This window comes from Xiphophorus hellerii, chromosome 3 (assembly GCF_003331165.1).
Source record: "Xiphophorus hellerii strain 12219 chromosome 3, Xiphophorus_hellerii-4.1, whole genome shotgun sequence".
In the NCBI taxonomy this organism is placed as follows: Eukaryota; Metazoa; Chordata; class Actinopteri; order Cyprinodontiformes; family Poeciliidae; genus Xiphophorus; species Xiphophorus hellerii.
In genome coordinates, this window is record NC_045674.1 from 30603395 (window position 1) to 30627533 (window position 24139).

The following is a 24139-nucleotide window of genomic DNA, read 5'->3' on the forward strand; positions in this document are numbered from 1 at the left end:
CTCTTTTATTTTGACAAGAGGGGAATTGAAAGAGACCTCCAGCACAGAGGGATCACAGCTCAGACGGCGTGTCACGGCCAGGAACCGAACCCCGTCCCACACGTTGGGATTTTCATGTAGGATTTGAAAAGCAGGAACCCTTTAACAAGTGTTCTTCCCCTCGCTGTTGCTACGTTCTTATTGTAGTTGTAACATAATGGAGCCGCGAAGTCGGAACAGTTGTAGGCGCGCTTTCTCTGCCGATAACTTGCACTCACTCGTCAGATGGTGGGGAAGGCTTTTAACTAGATGCCCGGCTGCTGTGTTTTGTGAACATCCGGTGCCCACAGGGTGAGTTTACAAGCCCGTGTTCTGCAAACATTTTCCACTCTGAAGCCATTTAATCTAGAATTGATTCTTTCTATCGCCTTGTGTGACTCTACAGCCTTGTCTTTCGGTTGCCCTGCAGGGAAGTGCTGTGAGGACGTTTCACTTAAAGCTAATGCAAATTGCCCCTTTCATTTCCATCAGGCGATGTCACACTGATCACAGTGCAGCGGGGTTGTTTTGCAGCGTGGATCCTGGGGGACTCTGGGATGAAGGGAAAAGTAAACTGACATTCAGGAAAATGTAGGATTTGACTCAGTGCTCTGGGTGGAGAAGGTTTGCTGCAGAGTTGTGCCACTCAGCAGGTCGAAGTGAGCCACTTGTTCAGTTTAAATGTCCTGCCTGGTAAAACCCAAACCATATTGTCGACAATTATGACAGATTAATTTTCTGTGTGGAAAACTACTAGGGGCGCACCAATTGTAGTTTGAAATTTTGAATTTTGGCCAACACTGACTTTTTTTCTTTTTACTATTTTTTTATTTTTGTTTGTTTGCTTGAAATGTTGCGAAATATAGTAAGAAAGTTGCTGAGTTGGCAGTGGCTTCACATTTATGTATCGGTTGATCACCAATTGCCCAAAATGAAGGGAATTGAGGCCGATTTATCTGTGCACCACTAGTTCTGACTGTGACTATTTTTTAGTGAGGATAGTAACAATGCTCTCACATCTTCTTAAAATAAAAAGTAAAAGCACTCAGTAATATTTTGCAGAGTTGATATTACTGAAGTATGAGACATGCAGTAGTAATATTGGCGAGTGTTGCAATCATCTGACTTGTGTGGTAAATAATTCAAGTGTTTATCTTCATTCTTTGGGTTTATTCAGGGTGTCTTGAGTATCCTTAGAAAGTCTTGAATTTGTGTATCTAAATTTAAGGCCTTGAAATGTCTTGCATTCTTAACAAAACGTAAGTTGGCCTGAAATACGTTAATCACGGGTCATAAATGTTGTCCTCACATGACAATTTAATCTTCTGTATATAGTACATAGTTGTTTTTATCACAGGACTTTTCTATGAGGCAAAACATTGTATATACATTCGGTTACTTGAGGCTACTGCTAACTAGCTGCTAATATACCCTTGCTAGCTACATGGCTAGCTTTTATGCGTTTTTGGCAAAAGTGTAAATTTATTGCTAGTTGGCTGGATGAGGTTTCATTACTGGCTCACTTCTGTTGACGACCAACCTCATGCAGTATGAGAAGCACAAAGCTGCAGCCAAAGGCCACAAACGGAACCCTGAAGTTTCACTGCTTTTGCTTTGCTTGACTGTAATACAGTAGGATCTCCCATCCATCTCCAATATTTATGGTTTTTGGTCTTAAATTTAATTTGAAGGTCTTAAAAAGTCTTAGATTTGATTTGCTGTAACTTGCAGGTGTCCTGTTATCGCGTACATAGAGTCCAGGTAGGGAGTTGTCTTATCTTGCTACTGGAAAAAAAAAGTCATTATTTCCATCTCAAAAACAAGAGTTTTATTGTTGTTTAGGCAATAAAACCACTTGGTTATAATTCTTTATTGACTTTGCCAGTTCATCATCTCTATAGCTCAACAACAAACAATAAGCAGCACATCTGTTATTGTATAGTGGGGCTGATTGCCAAATACTTGAATAATTAGCTAACATTTACTGCAACGCTAGCAGTTCTTTGTGATATGCATGTTACGCTAATGATAAATTAACAATATATATTGCTGTCTACCAAATCATATTTAAAATTTTTTCCAGCATCATCTTTTCAGGCTTTAAAGTAAACACACGTCGCCCTTCACCCCCTGCGTCCTAGTAGCCTTCACCCCCTGCGTCCTAGTAGCCTTGTTTTTTTTCTTAGATGTATGACTGTGTGCAAATGGAACTGTTAAGTTTGCAGCGATCAGATCATCCACCTGAAACTCAGTGAGGTGTTATGCATAAGACATTTCCATCCAGATACATGCAGCCTCAGCTATTTATTACCGTAGTCTCCTGCCAGAAAGCTACATTTCTCAGTACTCTGAGAACATTCTTGCTCTGTGGTTTGGGTTGGGTGGGTTACAAAAGTAACTTTTCAAATTTTTTTCAGTTTCATTAGTAATTAAACCTAAGGTAAGCTTTTGCTTAAAAGAGAAGTTCATTATGACTTTGGGTATGAATGGAAAGTTTTGCACCTTTTGTGAAGGGGAGCTTTTGACTTTTTTTTCTTTTACAGAAGAAAATTTTTCCTTTCTCTTGTAAGTAATTTGAGGGCTCGGGGATTTCTGCACATATTTGGTGGGTCTCTCTGGAGCCTTAAATAATCCACCATGTCTCCTGAGCGGACGGCTTGTTGCAATGAGTTGGCAGTTCATAAAATTTGAGCAATAAGGAGTTCCTTGTTAAACATCAGGATGTATTGGTGCACAGTTCCACACTTCTGGGTCCTCAGGGTTTACATAGAGTCACACTGCTGGCCTGAGGAAGTTGTGACTTTTTTTCTTTTTTTTTCTGCAAACATGTTCAAGACGGGGAGATTATTTACAGAAAGAGTTTAAGTGACATTTGTTTCATTCTAACTTGAGTAAAATCAATATGTTTGGAAACTTTGGGCTTGTTGGATATGAGTCGGGATCAGATTCTGACAGAATGTGGACCTCAGGGTTGGAAATACCAGATGAATTGGAAAAAAAAAAAATTATTTCACGGTATTTAAACAAAAGTTTCAAACAAAAATTATTAACATGGTTTAATTTTTGTTATTTAAAGCAAATGCTTTACACACTGTTGCAAAAAATTACAATATTTTGAGCCTAATTATATTTTATTTCAATTTAGTTGTCATTGTTTTACGTTACAAACTAATGCAAAGAATAGCATAAACACCCAACAAATGTTAGCCGTAGTAGTTCCCAATAGTCTGAGTTGGGTAAAGCCTTTTTCTAGGCTCGAGTCTTCTCTGAGCCAACTAACCGGCAGTGTGCAGCAACAGGTGGGGAGGGGGCAGTGCTGCATTATTCTATGCTCCATATAGGTAGAGGAAACTCCAGTCTCTTGCAGTTTATCTGGAGTCACAGGAATAGTGATGGAAAGTTTTGGCTGGGTTGAAACTGTAATTAAAAGAAAAAAGAAAGAAACATTTGTAAACCTCAATGCACAACTTCAGAAAAAAAATATTACTGAAATAATAATTAACCCTCATTTTGATGATTCTTTTCTTTCTTTAGCATGACTCAGCGTCCCCACTCTGTATGAGCTTTAGGATATCAGCCACTAACATATACATGAGATGTGAGCTGCTAGCATATCAAACATAAAAGTATGATATCATACCAAATGATCCAAGCTGGCCCTTAGAATTGTGATATTGCAATCATGGTTCAATATAACACAGGTTCTACAGTACAGTTCTACTGTATTAGATGTAATTCAAGTAGATATTTTCAAGTTTTTTCTGTTTTGTGAATAACTGGTCGACTTGTATAAACACTGCCGATGCTATCTGCTTATGTGACGTTTTCATACAGGTGTTTGGCTTTCCAAAAATAAAGGAAGAAACTTGTCGTTCCTATATTGTGTGCTGTGTCAGTTGGTGTTTTGTGAACTGAATGTGACACCCCTGGCAGCTCTGAACCCCACCAGAGCTCACCTACTCTCACTTTTCTGTTCAGGCTAACTTTAGTCAGTGCCGTCTAAACTCTATTCAATGTCATAAATTGCACTTGGTTAGCTCTGGTCTCTCTACTCAGCACTACAATGTCATCACTGGCTGCTGGGACTCCCTTTGTGTCTAGATTTTGCACCCCCAGCACACTCCCAGCCACGGCCCAGATCTACTCCCCGAGTTCCCAAAATGCCGTTGGGACTGGGACAGATTTGTATTTGTAGTGTGTTTGAGGACAGGCCCGTCCGTCAAGGAAGAGAACGACACTGATGGCTGTTGGAGGAGGATGGTGGTGGTGGAAGTTTGGGGGGGGGTCTCTGTCAGCATCTATTTACACAAAGTTGGACTGTCTGAGATGTTAAAGAGCTCCTTTCTTCTGACTCCATGTTTGTGGGGCTGGATTGGAGCTATTACAGTCAAAATAGATGCTGTTCTGCAGACGTGCTGGCAGACAGTACAAAGGCAGCTCCCCCCACCCCTGCTTGTTGTTGATTAGTTTTTCTCAGCATTCAGACAAATGAAATGGTTGGCGTGTTTATTAGCCTCCGCGAACCTCCGTGCTTTGAAATTACTAATGGTGCATCGTATGAAACAATGCAAGCTCCAAATGATAAAAAAAAAAAAAAAATGCTGCACCACCCGCTGTTTGTCAGATTTCTGTTAATCTGTTTGTTTATGTGAGCTGGAACACCCAGTCAGAGGAATAACGGCATGTCTCTTCAAGTGGTTAGAAAGGTTTTCCTTAGATTTTAGGGGGCTTACATGGAAAAGATTCCAGTGGCGTGGTGCTGGGGTGGGGGCAGTTCGGAAGCCTCGGTGATTACAGCAGTACAGGACCTCAGGTGTTTTAAGCAGCATTTAAAACATTTTCTGCTAGAGAGGCACCAAAAGCCAACCATTTTCATATCACTTCCAAGGAAATGTTTTGCACGAATCCTTTACAGTCAAATAGCCCGATATGGGCGAGTGGACTTGGACAGAAAGGCTGATGGTTTAGCAACGTCTTAATACTGAGAACAGAGTGCCTTGCACAAGTGTTCATACTCCTTAAACTTTTTCATATTATGTCACAGTACAACAAACTTTAACTTTAGTTGGTATATTTTGTGATAGATTAACATGATTGTGAAGGGGAAAGAAAATGTTTTAAAGGGGCAGTATTATGTTCAATTGGCTTTTTTAAGATTTACATCATGTTATAATTTTATTCCCTCACCAAAAACATACCAGGAGTGTTGGCTTAATTCTTTCATGCATGTTTGAGAAGTTCTATAATCTCCATGGCAACCATTCAGCAGTGCAGAACACCTGGTTGGACCTAGCACCATCTTCGAGGACAAATCTCCTCCTCAGAGCTGCAATTTCCAAGTTTCCAATCTTCCACCTCACAGAGCACCACCCCCTCTCCTCTGACTCCCCCAGTAAGCTCCTTCAGACTATCCAGCAGCAATTAGCAAACACCTTTTGGAACGACGCATCTGCTGAGCTCATTACAAGAGTTCCTTCTCAGTGAAATGCTGGTTGTAGTATCTTGTAGATAAATGCATGCTTGACCCTTGGTAGTTCCTGGGTTAGTCTTAAACATCCTACCCAGATGTCGTTAACCTTAGGCTGACAGTTTGGGTCAGCCGGTTGAAATCTGAAAGGGATCGTCTAAGATATAAATTCTGCTCTGCTGGTATTCTGCAGTAACCACAGAAGGGCACTGGAGTAGTTATTAATCTCACTAATATATATTTGTTTCAGAATTTGACCCAGTTTAACCACACAGCAGGGAGTCAAGTGGCTCAGGACAAATGTGGGAGACAGGAAGAGAAGCCACAGCCTTTTTGTCTCGCCGCTCCTCTCTGTTCATTAGCAATTCAGAGGGCTGGCTGTCTGTGTCTGTGTGTGTGTTTTTTTTTAAGTCCGTCATCATCCAAGTCCAGACATACAAGTCAGACAGTGGTGTCTGATACTTACCTCCCACCCCCATCTCCCTCTGCTACCACCGCCTCCTCCTCCACCCTTCGGCAGCCACCAGCTGACCCCAATCAGGCACAGGGCCTTCCCTATTGTCTGGCTTGGGGATAGGGGGACACACTGTTGGACACATGCATACACACACACACAGACGGGGGGTCAGAAAGATAAGAGGCTGTCTGGTCTAGTCTAGCCTGCTGTGCTGACTCCCAACCCCCAACCATAACGCAGCATTTCTCTTTCTTTCTACCTCAGTCTTTGCTTCCTCCTCCCCTCTTGGCAAGTGCATCTGATGCTTGTTATGCAAAGTGTTACGGATCGGCATTGTGTTTGGAAAGAACATCAAGGTTAACGGTGCTGACACTGAATACTCTGTACACCAACACAGCACCAAAAATACCGACTGGTGCACCAGTTGTAGATGCATCCGCACCTGAAAGCAGCTCCTGGTAAACTGACTGTTTCAGTCTGTGTGATTATGTAATCATGTCAACTTGAAAGTTATGTGGGGAACAAGTTTAGTGTTCACCCTGAAGCTGGTTGTCATGGAAATAATTGATCACTGAGTAAAAGGAAGTTGTAGACTTTGTAGCAGTTCCTCTGTCGTTTTGTGTGGGACATGTTGTCGAGGAAAGGGATGGCGAAAGGTTTGTCCCTCTCTGACAGCTTCCTGGAGGCTTGCATGTGTGTCTTCTGGCTAGTGTTGCTAATGATAATTAGGGCTCCCAGTCTGAGCAGCATGGAGATCCTGTGTGTAAATTATTAATATAGGTCATAGTCACAGCATCCGGCTTGGCCCGGCCCAGTGCCCGTCCCGGCACTATTACAGTACACGGCCCCTGCTTACCCTCTGCTTACCCACGGCCTGGCCCATCTGTCAGCCAGATTAACCCAGCAGATCACAAACACCCGTGTCTGCAGTGGGTGTGGATTCCGAATGGTGACTTCACCGACTACCGTCGGATAGCTTTCCTCCCGTAGTAGACCGCAAACGTGAACCTGTGTGGTTAAATATCAAGGAGCTGGATCACACGTCCAAGTGCTGTTGGACTCCAACAGAGTCTGCAGCAACGTTCAGCTGATGAACCAGGAATTAGTGTTGTTTTTAAAGTGTCTCCTGAGGTCAGTGCTAAAGCATGGCCTCCATCTGACCTCTGCCCTCTTGACACCAGCCAAAATTCCTTACTTTAAGCAAATAAAGGCTACAGGTATTACAGTGTGCATCATACTTAAGTGACATTTAAAACAGAGATGCACCAATTTGATATTAAGATCTAGAGCAGTCCTGATATTGAAGAAAAAATATGACAATGTGCTCAATCCATAAGGGCAGATCTAGTCAACCTAATTGTAGAGCACATCATACTTTATTATCCATTTTACATTATATTTAAAATTCCTATTTGCACTTTTTGAATCACATAAAAGAAGATCTGTTAGTTTATTTTTACCGAGGTAGTCAACCTATTGTTTTTGTCACTTTCAGTTTCCTTATTATTTATTTTCCATTGACTGTTCCACTTCTAGTTGCACTGACTGAACAGATTAAAGTTGTGTTTTTACATGTTTGACCAAGCTTGTGAAGCTATTGGTGTATTTAAGTGTGCTGTACTGGTGCAGAGTTACAAATAAATTTGTAATTCAGTACATTTAAGTCAAGAAAGACATGCTTAAGTCAATTCACCACTGTTTTTAGGTATTGGCTGATGCTAAACTGCAAATATCAGTATCAGAAATAAAATAAAGTGGATGGATGCATCCCTAATTTAAAGGCAACTAACTAAATGCTAAATTGTGGACAGTTAAGAACTAAAGTGGAACTGGGCCATCTGGGCTCTAGTCCAGAAATAAAAAAAAACAAGAAAACCTTCATTTAATGGTTTTCTTTGTGCTATTCCAATATTAGGACAGTAGAGTTATAAAAATAATACAATAATACACTTGGTAAAGATCCACGAATCATGGTAAAACATATGTAACAAGTAAAGGCCAGAACACGATTCCACTGCTTGCAAAACGGCCTTAGCAGAGAGTAATCTGCTTAGTATCTGCAGAAGAACTTTGGTCTACTATTCTTTACAACATTGCTTCAGTTGACTGAGTTTTGCAGCTATTTGACTCTCTTGCAGTCCCACCACAGCGACAGGTTGAGGTGTGGACTTTGACTGGGCCAACACCTACACCTTAAAACACCCTGAGTATATGGTAGAGTAATTGCCAAAAGGGTGGAAAGACCATACCAACATCAGACTGAGTTGGGCAAATATTTCTGGGATATTAGGGGAGACGTTTTACAGTCTTGGAATGTTTTCTATTTGTCAGTAGTCATTCTCACTGTACAATAGTGAAGCTGGAAAAGTTTTAAAAACCCTCTGCAACTGCTGTTTCTCTAAGATCATTGCTGTTTGCCCTTCCACATTGTTAACATTATGGTAACTGTCAATGCTTAGTTCTCAAAAAACTGGCTGGTTTAATGTTGTTTTTTGCATCCAAAAAAATCAAGTGACATGTATTTATAACTTAAAAATCTTGAAAAGCCTGGGTGTTCAGATTGTATATGTTAATAATAAGAATGAACTGATATGAAAAGTTTTGGCCCATACCGATATCTGACATTAATATTGCAGTTATAGCTGATGGCTGATATTTACCCATTTTATCTATAACTACCAACCCCCCACCTACTTTGCCTCTTTGCTTCAGTTAAACACAAAACCCAAATCTTGCACTGCATCAATGTCACATGACCAAACATGACCAGGCCCCTCTTCCACCCAAAAGACATTTACAAACAGCAGTAAGATGGAGATAAAATCTGCTGTTACTTACTATTAGTAGTATTATTACTATTTTTGTCGGGCTGATGCCAATATGTTAAAAAACAACTAACATCGGCCGATTCCCATGTTAATATTTCTACTTAATATATATATTAAAGTGGAACTAAATTAGCCGGCCTGGTTCAGTGGAACTCCAGAGAATATATATGAGTATTTTAGTTAAAGTGTAATAAAATAAACTGTAACTTAGTTATATGTATCATTTAGGATTTTTTGCTCAATGTCTTCATATTGACACCATATATTCAGGTAACTAATCAACCCAACATGCAGGAGAAAATAGGGAAGCAGTAGATGTGTCTACATCAGCAGCTTAAAGCCATGAATCCTACCTCTGGGTTCATCCTTGCTGCTTCTAATGCTAGCCGCTGGGCTGCTGAGGGTCGTTATGAAACCTTCCAGACTTTTATATCCCCACTCGTTATAAAGCTATCAAACGGTACATCTGGCAGGCTTTTTGTGAAACGGCAACACAGACGACTGGAACCAAAACCCTGACTGAATTAAAGGCACAGACGGAATGGAGGACTCTCTGCACACACAGCGTTTAGAGGAAGCCGCGATTTTTCTGGTAGAAATTTCAAGAAAATAAAGATGAAAATCTAAAAACAGTGTGTGGAGTAAAAATATTGATGATGACAGATTTCTTTATCAGCATCAAGGTCAGCCCACCTGAACACTCCATCAAACAGTTTTCCTGCAGTCACTCCAACCTGCTGCAGATCTTCTGATCTGTTTGGCGCTCCCTGGCTGCTGCCAACTCACCCTTAGTCCTGGTTTTGTTCCTGTGAGTTTGTACTTGTGGAATTTGGGAAGCGGTCGGAACCAGATGGGTCGGTTTACCTTCCTACCTCACGCTTTATGGAGTATCTCTCCTCACCTTTTTGCAGGTCAGCAGAACTTGCGCCTCCAGAAGCGTTTCATTCGCCAAAATACAGCTGAAAGACCGGCATGACCAAACCCTCTGCCAGTGATGTCATGACCTATATACAACTTGTAAATTCCTGCATCGGGGCTGTAAAATTCCCTTCGTTCCTGCCCCGGTGCCAGCTGTGTGAAGCTGTCAGCTGCCGGGGCATCACTTACACCATGTTTCTGCACTGTCTGGCTGGCAGGGTGGACTCTTTTCTTTCTTTCTTTCTTTTTTCCCAGAGTGTGCCAGGTTTGCTTTTTTTTTTCCTCAGAAAGACACAAGTTGTTCTTCACCTTCTAACGGTCTTCCCTTCTGTTTTGAACTCACTCTGTTCCTCTGGCACGCTACATCTGTGTATCGCCAACGTCAACAACGCTAAAACATCCCGACACATGAAGAAACCAGTGCTATCATTAGTGCGGGTTGCTTCCTTCACCCCTCCTACCCCAGGTCTTGCCAGCCTGTCTACCTTTTCTTCTTTGTGTATGTGTGTAGTTCTCTCTGTTGTCGGCAGCTGTTGCTCAGCACCGCTCTAAAGTTCAGCTTGCGGTCACGGCAAAGTGTTCCAGTGAGGGGAAAACTTTTTCTATTTTTTTCCCCCTTCCCTCTCCTACTTATACATTCCTTAATCTTGCTTTGTAGAACTTAGCACTTACACTCTACTCCCTCTTTTCTGCTTTCCTCCCAGAGTCTTTATCCCCGCTTCACTTTCACTGTCTTTTTGCTCTTGCTTTCTTTTTCTTTTCCTTCCCCTCCTTTCTGTCTCTGTCCCGCTCCTGCCTAATCCTGCCTGCCAGGCATTGCTTCATGGTTGTTATGCATCTCAACCCAAAGGGGCTGCAAAAAAAAAAAAAAAGCCAGAGAGACTAACGGGAGGACGAGGAGGTTCTAGTCATCCGCCGAAGCCTATTGAGCAACTTAAGCGTGGTTGTTTTGCTCTGTTGGCTCAGCACAATGAGACCGCATGTGGAAGACATGTTTACACCCCTTCATCTCCGAGTTGGAGGGAGTGGGAGAGGAGGAAGAAGTGGGAGACGGAGGAGGAGGTGGGATTCAAAGTGAGGGAGGCAGAAATAATGACAAAAGTGTGTGTATATATAGTGAATGGAAAAGAGAAGAGGTGGGATACAGAAGAGGCTGAAAGGGAAAGAAGAAGAAGAAGAGGAGGAGGAGGAGAAGAGCAATGGATGATGAAAGGGAAGGATAGACGGGTTGAACTAAAAAACTGCAGATGGAATAGAGTGAGAGGAGTGTGACAAACACAGAAAGGGACAGACATAATGAGAGAGAAAGAGGACAGACTAAAATAGAGAGTCGGAGAGACGGTCCCCGTTGGAGGAGAGAAAGCCAGTGTGACAGTGAGTCATAGCTGAAAAACTGCCACACAAGCATATGCTGTGGCTGAGGGGCCGTCTTTCTTTAAAATGGAAGTTAGGAACGTTGTAGACAGGAATTCAAAAATAAAACCTTTGCGTGTATCATGGTAGGGTTATTACAGCTAATGGGAATGTGGGATTTTTTTCTGACACGTAAAACTTTTCATTTACTAATAAATTCTGGATGTTGAGAACGTATCAAAGTTTCTCTCGTGGCTTTGTGCTGATTGGGAACTAAAGCTGATGACTTTAGCTGTCATGTTTAGGGCATGAGTGTGCAAGCATAGGTGGTTGATGCAGATAGACACTTTTTCGTTGTGTAGAGCAAGAATTCTTTTTTTTTTTTACAGATAAATAACATCTTCTTAAAAGAAATATGAAATACAAAAACAGATTCCTGTTTATTAACGAAGTCATGTTAGCTTTTGGAGTAATTAGAACCACAAAAAACTATTTTTCTGAACTGTTTCAAACGGTTCATATGCAAACCTTTTTCAACGAAGGTCAAAGTTTGCCAGTACATTGTCAGACCTGAGCAGATCATACCAGATGATGTTTCTAACCACTGCTGGTTGAGGTATGTGCTGTCAGTCGATTAAAAGATTCAGATGAATCATGATTAATCTCTTTGTCTAACTTTGTAAGCTTGGAATATAAATATGCATGCAGTGTAGTGATCTGAACAAGCCCCTCCTTCTGCTGCACTACAGGTCATGTAGTTTTCCAGTACTCAATGGAAACTTCCTCCCCTACAAATGCATACAAGTAGAACCAAACTTGTTGAGAGAACAACTGACAGATAAGATATATTTTATTTTCTAGCTTTTGAGTGCCCCACCCCTTTCTGATGCTGCCCTGGGCAACTGCCCATATCAAAAACTGCCACTGTATGCACGTTTTCTAAAAATGTTTAATTGACCAAACATGTCTGAATGTTCTCAGCTGTCCAGGGTTTTTGTATTCAGAAAGGTTTAAAGGAAGTCATTTAGTTTTAAACATTCATTTAGAAATGTCCTTCTCCATTCATTTCCTATAGAACTTGTGCGATGAGGTGACAGTCTTCTGTCCTCATCCAGCCCGGCGACTGGCCTAATTCATGCAAATTCGAGCTCGTACACGTACATATGCACACGAGGGCTAGCGGCACAACATGAGAAAGTTGAAAAATATTCAACCTTTGCTGCTGTCATGGAAAAGTTTCATCTTTTGCTGTAGTTTGTTGCTCCGTGTGTACAGCTACTGTGAACTAGATAACCCTGTGATGGAGAGAGGCTTTTAGGTCAAGATAGGTAGTTTGATTTCACTGCGTTATGTAGTATTAACATGTGGTTAATCTCATGCGTTAAATTTGACAGCCTTAGTTAATACCTGATCATGTAGTTTTAGTTAAAGCTGGTTCAAACCCCCCCCCCGCTGTCCCAGCAGCAGCCTGTCTGGTGTGATCCCAGTACCTCCCTGTTACCCCAGGAGACGACTCGGCTCCGGTTTGTTCCCATGTTCCACCCACAGCCTCTCCTGCCGTCTAGCTTCAGCCGCTCACAGCAGCCACCCAGGGTTTGCAGCACATATGCAGCGTGCAGCCTACGTCTGCGAGGTGTCTGCTCACCCCCCTGATGTTGAAAACCTGTTTCAGCGTTGCTCCATGAATCCGAGTGTGGAGGTGTGTGGTAACCGGAGAGGAATGGAAGGGGGGCTGGAGGGGTTCCTGTTTCACCAAACGAACACGTGCCTGGTAGAAGATAGAACATCCCACTCCTTTCCTCCTGCTTCCACAGTTCCTCGTCATCTTGAGGAAGGAGGCATGTAGCCTGCATGCAGCCCCCATGCATTGAGGGTGCATGGAGCCTCATCCTCCATGCACCTCTCTCTCGCCGCCCTCTATCGTTCTTCCTGTCTCCCCTCTCTGCCAATCTCTTCGTCTCCCTCCAGTCTGAGTTATGTTCTCTATTTCCATGGCTAATTCTCTCTGCCTCTGTGCCAGTCTGGCTGCTATTGGCTGCTGCTTTCAAATTATTTTTGTGTTGCTTAGCTTTTTTCTTTTTTTCCTCTCTCTTCTTGGTTCTGTTCTGCCAGATCATAATTTCACACCTTGGCCTTCACCAGCAGCAATACTGCAAAAATACAGGAGCTCTGCAGCTTGACTAGGCCTGATACTTAGCCACTCCTCTGTAGTTTATTTCAGATGTAAAGCTTGTGAATTCAAACAGTCCAAAGAAAACTGTCCACCAAATGTAGATGATTAGACTTTCTTACAAATGTCTTCACACCCCTGGAGCTTTGATTCTTTACGACAACAAAATTCAGTTGGGACTTCATGTGATTGGCTAACTCAAAGTTGTGCACGATTTGGAAATGACACATGCTTTTCACAGAAAATCTTTTATAGGGGTAGCACTGTTTCAATAAGCAGTTAATTAACTAATCACATGATGAATTAAAATGAGCTGATCCTTTTCATTCTGATTGATATTTTTTTGAAGAGCAATTTTGTCTACAGAGACTTTATAATCCAGTTTATCTACGGTTTCAGTTGTACATGTTTTTTTATTTCCCATTTATTTATTGTTTTTGGTTGTTGTTTTTTATTTTGGATATTTGAAATATATCTTCTTCTTCTTCTTCTTCTTCTTATTATTATTATTATTATTATTATTCTACATGAGACCGCTGCCTGAAAACTGCCCGTATTTTCAGGTGTGAACAAGAAGTTCTAAGTTTCAATGGCACCTCCAACATAGCTTAACTCTGCTATCTGCTGTGGTTGTCATGCCAGGCGGACTATATGGCTCTGTGGTTTTACAGCATGTCGTGGAAACGTACATGTGCTTTGACCCTTTATCTCCACATCAACTCCGACTAACTTCCTGGTTGCTGCTGAAGAAAAATGTCCCCGCAGTATGATGTTGCCGCTACAATGTTTCACATCAGGCATGCTGCTTGCAGTGTTCATTTTCTTTCTTTACACTGAGAATTAAACAATATTGTCATATATCGCAATCATTTCTGGGACGGTTTATTGTTCAGCAAAATTTGGAATCGCGACAAGTCAACTGAAAAAAACAACAACCAAAAACACACACAAAACCAAAATCATAAAAAAAAAACGAATCGGACGACTCTGTAAATGAAATTGCCCATCAAAAAATATTAGTCATAAGAATGGAAAATTGTCAATCTATTAATTGAATAATTGCTTATTGCGACAGACTTAGATGTTTTTGGGTGGAAAGCAACCAGAACTGCATAAGTACGGAGTGGTGAAATGAGCAGCGGTCCAAAATGTGACTCAGTGTCTCCAGTAGAAGAGACCAATCAACTCTTCCTTCAGCTGATGGAACTTTCTGCACACAGAGAAGATGAACTGTCTCCACAGTGTTACTAAACAGCTTTATGTCCCATCAGACTGCAGTTTACAGTTCAGCAGCTCACCATCCTGCAGCATACAGAGCTCTTATTGTAAACACACACATATTCTGCTCCAACGCCCTCCTGCACAGCGACCCCAGCTGACCCCGATTACCATCCTACACACACACATGCGTGTGCACTTTGACCCTGACATCAGTCTGACCCTCCAGTCTGGTTCAGACATTCAGAGTGCAGTCAGTCTGGCTTCATGGCAGAGGAGTGGGATGGGGGGAGGGGTTGGTGTTTCAGACACTCTCCTGTCTGGCTCTGATCATGTCCACCCAGTCACACATTCACCTGAGAAACCGCAGACCAAGAGCATGTGACAGCTCAGCAAGCCAATGAATTCTTTAACACTGCCCTCCTCTCCCCTTTTACCGCTCTTCATGAATATTACAGCACTGGAATATTGATAATATTAGGCGACACTGTAATATTCATGATATGTTATCACAGCCTAGCCTTTTCCCTGTCTTATTAATGTTATATTCATGCAGCTGGAGATGATACGACTACGTCAGGCCTCCTCACCAGCCAAAGTAACCATTTATCGCCGCCTCAGCATTAGGTCTGATCATGATGGGCCGCATTAGCAGTAATCAAAGTTCAGCTTTGTTTGAGGAAGGGGTAGAAGAGACGACTTGCTGGTATGCAGAAGGAGAAATTCATGTGGTGGATAAAAATGGCCGAGCAGGTCTGTTGGAATCTGAGAATAGAAATATTATTGTACCTCGATGGGGAAATTTTTGCAACAGGCAATGAGAGCAAGTAGAGTCACACAAAAACGTATGAAAATCCAATAAGGAGCGAAATACTGTACAGTAACTTGGGCAATATTTCAACATACTGTGTAGTTCTGTAATGAGCAGAGATTCTGAAACTCTGGAAAGCTGAATGGATAGAATAAAACTTTGCACCAGTCTTATAGTTGAATAACCTAAATAACAATTAAAAACAATAAAATATCTTTGTTATTGAGCTCATATGTCTATTTATTCAACAATGTAGCAAAACTTTATTTTGTCGAGATGGGGTTTTTGACTAAAAAACAGGATTAATTTTAATTAGTTAGAGACCCTCCATTAAAACTTTGAGTCCCATCACTAATATATGAACATTATAAAAACAAACTATATACAATAAATAACAAAAAAACAATCTGCAACAACAAGGATGTAAACACTTATCGGGTTGATGGTTCTAGAGTTGGAATGCTAGTGGAAGGAAGGATCTCCTGTAACACTCCTTTGTACATCTAGGATGTGAGTAGCAAACTATGCAATCAGAGTCTTCCTTTAACTCCACTCTGATGGATCATAACAGCTTGAGATGATAATGGCTGAATTCTTTGAATATTTTCAACAACCTTCAGGTGGCTAGTCTAAATCCCGTGGCGCCCTGAATCCAGTTCCATTTTTTAGTCACTAATGATAAAATGGATGTGTTGTGATCGAGCGAGAACAAGTCAGAGGCAGCGTGTTCTGTAATCCAGACAGCCTAGAGCTGGTGCTGTGTGTGTGTCCCCTGTGCTGTGTGAGCGCGAGAAGAAGGTCTGGATAGACAGAGGGGGAAAGAGACGGAGCTGCAGAGCTGTAATTGTTTTTTCTCTTGTTGCCCTAAGTCCCCACAGCCCGTCTGGCACCTCGCTCGCTCGCTCTCTTCTTCTCCTCCACTCTTTGTCGCCGTCTCTCCATTCTTCTCACTCGTTACATCCACCCTACCTTTTTGTCCTCACCGTCTGCTTCTGTGTCCCCGACTCCGAGCTGCGTGTCTAATGGGCGGAAGACGCACACGCACAAGTGGGCAGCCCTCTTCTTGGGGTTAATCACAACTAAACTAGTTCACTTGTTTCCACAGAGAGAGCTGGCCGACTGTAGCAGAGCGCTGCCTCAGCGGTGGCTGTAGCACATCCAGCCGGACTAGCCTGGGTTTCGCCGCCGTCTAGACGTCGCAGAGCTCAGCATGTGTTTGTTGCATCATTTCCTCCTTTTCGACCAACTCTCTCTGTCTCCTCATTACTGAGAACTCTTCCTACTTCCAGCCTATTCAAGTCTGTCCCTTTCCATCTTTCTCTGTGTCACAGCATACTTGTGTGTGTGTATGTGTGCCAGCCAGGTCGCTGCCATGGCGCCTCAGCAGCTCCGGGCCTTGTTGATCACGGCACCGTGCCCAGGGGTTCCCATGGCAACGGCAGTGGCAGCAGACAGGGTTCCGTGTAGAAGAAGTGTGTGTGTGTGTGTATGTGTGGGCCCAGTGTGGTGGGCAGCAGGCTGTGAACTCAGCAGGCCTCTATCTGGGCAGCAGGAGAAGGACGAGCGAGTCGGAGCAAACAAAGCACCCTCTATTCACTCATCTTCCTTCTCTTTTCGCTCAACACACACATCACGGCGCAAGCTATCACCGAAACACACACACACACATGCACGCCAACACACACACACACACATACACGGCGGCCCAACGTGAAAACCCGAGCGTTGTAAGGCACAGGGACACGGGCGCCCCCACCACCCGTCACATCTGCAAAAGTGCTGCGTTTTACGGCCAAGTGCGCTCTGGATTGCCAGGTGTGGCTGTGAGAATGTAACAGGTTTTTTTTTTTTCTTTTTGCTCATGACTGAGATCTGGAGAGCAGCAGGAAACTGTAAACGGCAACAGAGGAAATGAGGCAGCTGCAGGGTTTTGATGAGTGGGTTGTGTTGTATGCAGAAATCCAATCTGAACTCAAGGCGGCAGCTTAGCTTTAGATAAAGTTCTGTGTCATTCCTAAGCTGCTTCCTGTTGTCCTGTGGCCTCCCAAGGCAGCATCCAGTCAGGATGGGAGTCTTTCCTCTTTTAGGGTCTATTAAGTGTTTTTTTTTCCAGCCACACGGGTTCCTGACAGCTGAAGCTTAGAGGGACGGCATTTCCTTTTGCTGGTAGGAGGAACGCTCCTAGTCCAAATTAGCAAGCAGCTAGCGTGCACGTCCTCCTGGCTGTCAGCATAAATCTGCTTTCAAACCTGCATTTCAGAACGCAGCCTGCTAGCTGCAGACAAAGCAACGTTTCCAGTGTGCAAACTAAACCAGACACCCCTGGTTCCCTTACCGAAGCGTCTAAGGTCGGCCCATCTCAGATGTGAAGTTTATTGAGCAATAACAATGTTAGAGGCCCCAGCTGAGTGAGCGCAGTCTCCATAGATGGCCATTAGCCTGATTCTTGTTTCAGGGCCAAACAGAGCAAGTGTGCATGCCCTCATTATTCACAGAAGGAAGTTTTCCCCGGCATTAACTGTCTGGTTACCAGCAGGAAGGAATCTGCACATAACCAGACTGAGGCTGAGCCGGTCCACTTACTTCAAACTCCTACTCACCTCATCATTATCGTCATCACTTTCCTTACCTTCATCTTGGTGTTTTTATTTTCAATACTTTATGTTTTTTGAGAGGAAACACATTTTTGATTCCTAAGTGCTATCAAATATGTATTTTCTGGTCTATGGATACTGAATTCCTACCCTGTTTCTCTGGGTGCTTTCATGCCTGATAGTCCCGTAGACTCTGTTCGATTGGGGACCAAACATGCAACATTTGTCCCATTTTCAGCTGCTGTGGTTCTCTCTCACATTGCACTGTCAAACCATCCAAACCTGTTCCCCCCCTCACCTGTGGTGGCGCTGCACCAAGAACCATTGAAGGAAATGACATAGAAACCTTTGAAGAAGACACTGAGCGCAACTTCCTTCTTCATGAAATGTAAACAAAAATGGGGTGGGATGAGATCTTAGCGATTGTAGGATTTTTCTTTTGTCTTTGACAAAAGGCCATGAACCATTTCTCCCTTTTATCACTAGACTCATCTGTTTTATATTTTTGATTGCAACTACAGCAGATTAAATAGAACTGGTGAGAATACATCCTGAGACTGTATATTCATGTGGAAGAGTGAGCTAGCCTGTGTCCAGACCTAAATCCAATTGAGATTTTGTGACAGAACTTGAAAAGTGATTGGAGATGCTCTGTATCTGTTTTGCAAAGAGGAATGAGTAAAGATGGTGCGGACATGCCCTAAAAGACTCCCAGCTGTCAATGGAATGAAACGAGGTTCTTTAGTGTCAACTTAATACAAATGCGTTTCACACTTTTTAGCTTCATTTTTGTAAAGCCTTTTTTCCCGTTTTCAATGTGGAGAAGTTTCAGAGGAGGTGTTTACAGAGTTTTGCTTCCAGAGGAGTAATCATATGTATGTTACATATGATTCATATGTTATCATATGAACTGCTTCCAGTAAATTTGAGCATTTCTGTGTAAAGATCTTACATAGACATAACTGGAACCAAGTTGGTCTCTGTTTCTCCCGACCAAAGCAGGGGAAACCGTCCAAAGGGGAGGCAGGTTTTCAGATCAAATGATTCAGCCTGCTTAAAGAAAAAGGAGGCTGCAGGTTGATATTGTTTTGACAAGCGGATTACAGTAATAATGACAACAGACTGCTGCTGGTAATGCAGACTGTAAGCGCGCACTGTTCTCCTCCTCTTCTCCTCCTCCTCCTCCTCTCCTCCTCCTCCTCCTCCTCCTCCTCCTCCTCCTCCTCCTCCTCCTCCTCCTCCCTCCTCCCCCCTCCTCCTCCTCTTCCTCCTCCTCCTCCTCCTCCTCACATTTCCTTCAGTTCTATCAGCCTCACCCCTCCTGGTGGTTTCTTCCTCACTGACATTCAGAGAGCAAGCTGTTAGCTAAGTCGGGTAACTTATTTTGCTTGAACAGTAACCTGCAGGAGGAAAAAAACAGATTACTAGCTAAACTTCAGAAGTACTTTGGGCTTCAGACAGGATTTTACAGCACCAGGAGAGTATGTGATATTTAAAGAGTCGGCTCACAGGTTAGCTTGGTTCCTCAGCATGGTGCTGTCTGAGTAAACCTCTCTCTGTCTCCTTCCTGTGGCTGCCAGGGCAAACTCACCATCCCAGGCTGCTGGTGGTAACAGTCTGCCAACAAAACATTTGACATTTTCTGTTGTATTTATTTTATATCCCAGTTGCAATGTAATTATATGGATGGTGTATCATTAAACCTGGTAAATGTAACATTTATAGAAAATGTTTTTCTACATCAGAGGGAATCCTCACACACCATACCAAACACTGTGCAGCATTTTGGGTTGGCAGCTGGATTTGGATATCAGCTAACTTAAAGTTGTTTCAGATTAATAATTTACTAAATTGTGGAATGAGCTATAGACCTTTTTGCTGTTGAGAAATGTGGACATGAAGTTGTAATTCAGTTCACCTTTCTTTTCCCCCATCACCTCTGTAGCTGAGTGACGGCCCTTAATGTCTATACATACATTCTCGGAGCAGAGATATTGAAACTATCAAAGATAACTTTGGACTTTACAAGTGCAGAAGGAAGACTTTCTGAAGTCTTTCTGTTTCCAGTAAGTGCTGAGGGAAACTACAGCAGCAGCAGAACACTTCTCCCCTCCAGGGGGTCTTTTGTGGGCTCTAGTGTCCCTTATATGAAAGTAGGCTGACAGGAAAGGGGGAAGGAGAGATGGGAAGACATGCGGCAAATGTTGCTGGGTCCGGGAATCGAACCCGCAACGGCCGTGTCGAGAACTCAAGGCCTCCAAACGTGGGTCGCGCTGTCCCCTACGCCACCACAGCACGCCCAGCAGCAGAACACTTCTGCTTGGAACTTGCTAGCAGCTACTCCAGTTCATCTCTAACTGTTAGCTGTGATTGCTTGCATTGCAACAAGCTCTGATTACACCGAACAGAACAGCTAAAACAATAACATGATGGTCTGTGGCTCTATTTATAGCATCAATACAGCAAACCTTTTACAATAACATCCTTATCCAGATAAAAGCGCTCTGAACTTCAAATAGCATAAAGCTAATTAAAGCCGCATACAATATCATCTTCTCTAATAACAGCACAGTGAATGCAGTGTGCGTTGTGTGTTCGGGCTGCAGGCTGTAATTTATTCATGCCACATATTTAATACAGAAGACTTTCTAAGGGTGATAAAATGATGAAAAACTCCGCAAATACTACTGCCACCAACGGTGATTGTAACACTGATGGTGACAAACTGATAACATTTTCACACAATACCTACACTAATCACTTTTGTATCTTTACATGCATGTTGTTTTTTATTTTCAAATTACAAGTAGAGCTCCGACTAAGGGTTATTTTTGCTATCAATTAATCTATCATTCTGACAATTAATTGGATAAAGAACTGGCACATTATGCAGATTTTTCATTAAAACCTTTCGTATGCAGTCTTAGTAATACATTAGAACATGCAAATAAAATAATAATTAAACTCATTTCATAAATTTGAAAATTTAATAAAGTTAAATTGCAGGATTCCTTTTGTGAATGTGTGATTTATAACAAATCATGCATCTACAGCTAACAAAATACTTCTAATATCAACATGTGAAAAGCTCAGTTCTTTCTTCTTGACTTAACATCAATACAGGACTGTAGGGCTGATGTGGTGATAATATTTTTGATTAGCTGATTAATAAATGAATAGCAAAAAGTGCTTACTCAGACTTCATTTATTTTGCAGAATTTGAACCAGGTAAAACTTCTATGAAGGTTTTTTTTTTGTCTTTTTATCTATATTTGCTACACAGTTTTTGCTTAATTATGGCTCTAAATATATCGTTTGTTATCCTGGCCTTTTTTTGAGTCAGTGTACTAAAGTTAATGATTATTCGATTTCTGAATTAGTTGACGATAATTTTAGTAATCAATTCATCACGACTGATGCAATTAATTGTTTCACACCTCTGCAAATACTTTTTCAAAGCACTGTCTAGGTTACATGTGAAAACATTTGGCAGCAGTTTTTTGTCTCTAAACCTGACCCTGAAGTAAAAATTAACACTGACTTCTGTTTAATAAAAGGGACATTTTCCATTAGTCTTCTCTGTATTTGCTGTTTAGACTTGGCAACTAAGTTAAAATTGAATTTAGCATTGCAACCATCTAGACTTTGTTTCATCTAGGGACTTTGAAAACATCTGGCCTTAGGCCTCTGCTATTGTGAACAGTTTTACATGATTTCTTTGTGAATGGACTTATGAAGCGGTTCTTTTGCTGGAGAAATGTCTCATTTGTTCATTAGCACTCTGTGTTTATGGGGTTTCAACCTGAAGAAACCAGGTAATGACAGTTATGAGTTTTCTGAACTTCCGGGTCAAGTCCTGTTCCTCAAGGCTTCGCAGGATCATCTAAAGTTTTATTCAGCACCGATTTGCCAGCGAGTTTGCTCTTCTGAGAGTTAAGGAAACCATATTCTGATCCAGTATTTTCAGTTGCTCAACATTTGCTTCTCCACTAAAAGACAGATGTGAGGATCTCGTGTTGCTGGTTTCCACATGGTACCACATTCCTAAACCTTTTGTCTGTTTTTGGTTTTTATCTAATTTTTCCTCCTACTTCAGCGTGGCTGGTTTTATTCCTGCCAGGCACGTTTTTGGGTCGCATTATGTTTCAACTGAATTGTTGCCAGTTTTTCAAAACTTCAAACTATGTTTATAAAGCTTTCCTGGTGGACTGTGGATGTGGTTTTTGGAGAAAATATGCACCAGAGTGAAGCCTTAGTAAGTCAGATTGCTGCATGTGAAATGTGTCATCCACACAGAGAGACAAAGAAAGTCACTTGAAATGCACAGAGTTTCCAGAAGGGAGTCAGAGTGTGAGTCAGAGATCAGACTGCAGGCTAAGATGAGGTCAAAGTGAGGTAAAGGAGAGAAGCTGGAAGAAAGAGAAACTCAAGAGGTTGTAGGCAAGAGAAGGATGCAAGACAACTGATGAAGATTGTGCAGTGAGGAAGATGATAGCGAATGAATGGGAAGCTTTGGAGGGAATGTGGATGAAGAGGCAGCAGGCAAGTGAGGCAAATCACAAACCAGTGGAAAATAACAAAATGGAAACTTGACTGGTGGGCAGTTCTACCCTGATCTGGAAGGTCATCCCAGATGTGTGTGTTTGCTGTTTGACACAAACACACACACAGTCATTCAGCATTCTGACAAAAGAACCACTGTATGGTGGGACAGTCACTACAGATTCAGATCTCTGGGTTGGCGCTCTCCCCTGTGAAGTCTTTCTGAGTGTACACACACATTCACACAAACACAATTTAATCGGATACATTGTGATGAATTGATTACTGAAATAATAGTCAACTAATTTAGTAATTTGAGGAAAGAAAGTCAGAGCAGTAATTAAGACAAAATGGTACAGAAAATATACATTTTGCATTTATAATAATAATAATAATAATACCCTTCTTTGTCTGTAAATCTGTTCTACTCAGAAGTGGCAGTTTTGCTTCACTTGGTTCATATTCTGTTAAATAAATAAAAATCTCCTATTAAGCACCTTCTGCTATTCAATTATTAATTGCTTAATCCAGAAAATAATCAGCAGATCAGCTCTACTCTATATTGATAATAAGTCAAGCAGAAAGGGCTTTTCACATGTTGATGTCAGAAATATTTTTTAGCTGCAGATGCATCTTTTGCTTCAGATGATCAAGTGTTCACTTGAGGAATGCTGTTACTGCATTTGAGATAATAAAATGTTTATTTTCTTATTTAAAAAACGGAATCAAATTGCTTTCATTAATATTGTGTAAAACAAGCTTAAGTAGTTAAATTAATTGATGATTTGATTAATCAATACATCATCAGAATAATCAATAGAGTATTCAATTACTAAACTAATCATCCGTTTCAGCCCCAGTTTGTGTTTCTACCCATATTAGGACTTATATTTATTTTAGAAACTGAAGTTATGCTTAACTTATGCTAACCATTACCTGTGTTCTTAACCCTGACCTCAAAACTTAATTTGCACCATGCCTATAATCTAACCCTAAAATAGGCGGTTCATTTCACTAAGACTGGGCTTTGGGCACCATGTGGCCCCATGAGGCCCCTCTGTCTCCAGAAGGTTGGAGAATATGCCAGAAAGGGTCCAAAATAGGTAACATACATGAGTACACACACACACACATACACACTATTACTGAGTCTTCCCCTGAGTTTGGCCTGTGCTACCCCCTGCTGGTTAACAAACGCTACAGCACGTTTCCAGTGTAGGATTCAAAGTGAAAATGGTAGTCTATAGTGTGCTGCATATGTGAAATCAAACTGTAGAGATACAACACTGACTTATTTTTGTGGTAAAAAGCTTTTTTTGTTTTACTGTTTATATCTGTGAATTGAAATTGTGAGTACCCAAAGTTCAGCTGTTGGTCAGAACAGTCAACCTAACTGGAGGAAGATGATTGCTGCAACAAGATCCAGCCCCATTTTTCCCAACAAGTTGACTCATTTAGCACTAATTTCAAGAAAATCCATGCACTGTGGAGCTTTCACTTGGCAGCAGTTAAGAGTTGTAGAGATTCTTGTTTTCTTTTTTCTTGTGTCTGTTTTCTATACATCCAAAGTGGGAAAAGAGCAGGCAAGGGGGGATGCATCAGTTTCCTTGGGAAACAAAAGTTATCAGAATGACTTGATAAAAACTGTAACGTCAGAATGCACCATGTGTCCGGACTGCCAAAAAAATGTTTCTCTTAAGCTTGTCCTGTAAATGTCACACCTGGACTGGAAGAACGGTGCTCCATCAGCAACTCAAAGATCA

The 24139-nt window shown here is 41.8% G+C and overlaps 1 protein-coding gene across 3 annotated transcripts in view; it reads left to right on the plus strand.

Annotated features, from left to right (window-relative positions):
- LOC116716957 (low-density lipoprotein receptor class A domain-containing protein 4) overlaps window positions 1-24139 on the plus strand; it is a 223127-nt gene that overhangs the window by 184441 nt on the left and 14547 nt on the right. The gene's annotated exons all lie outside the window — the stretch shown is intronic.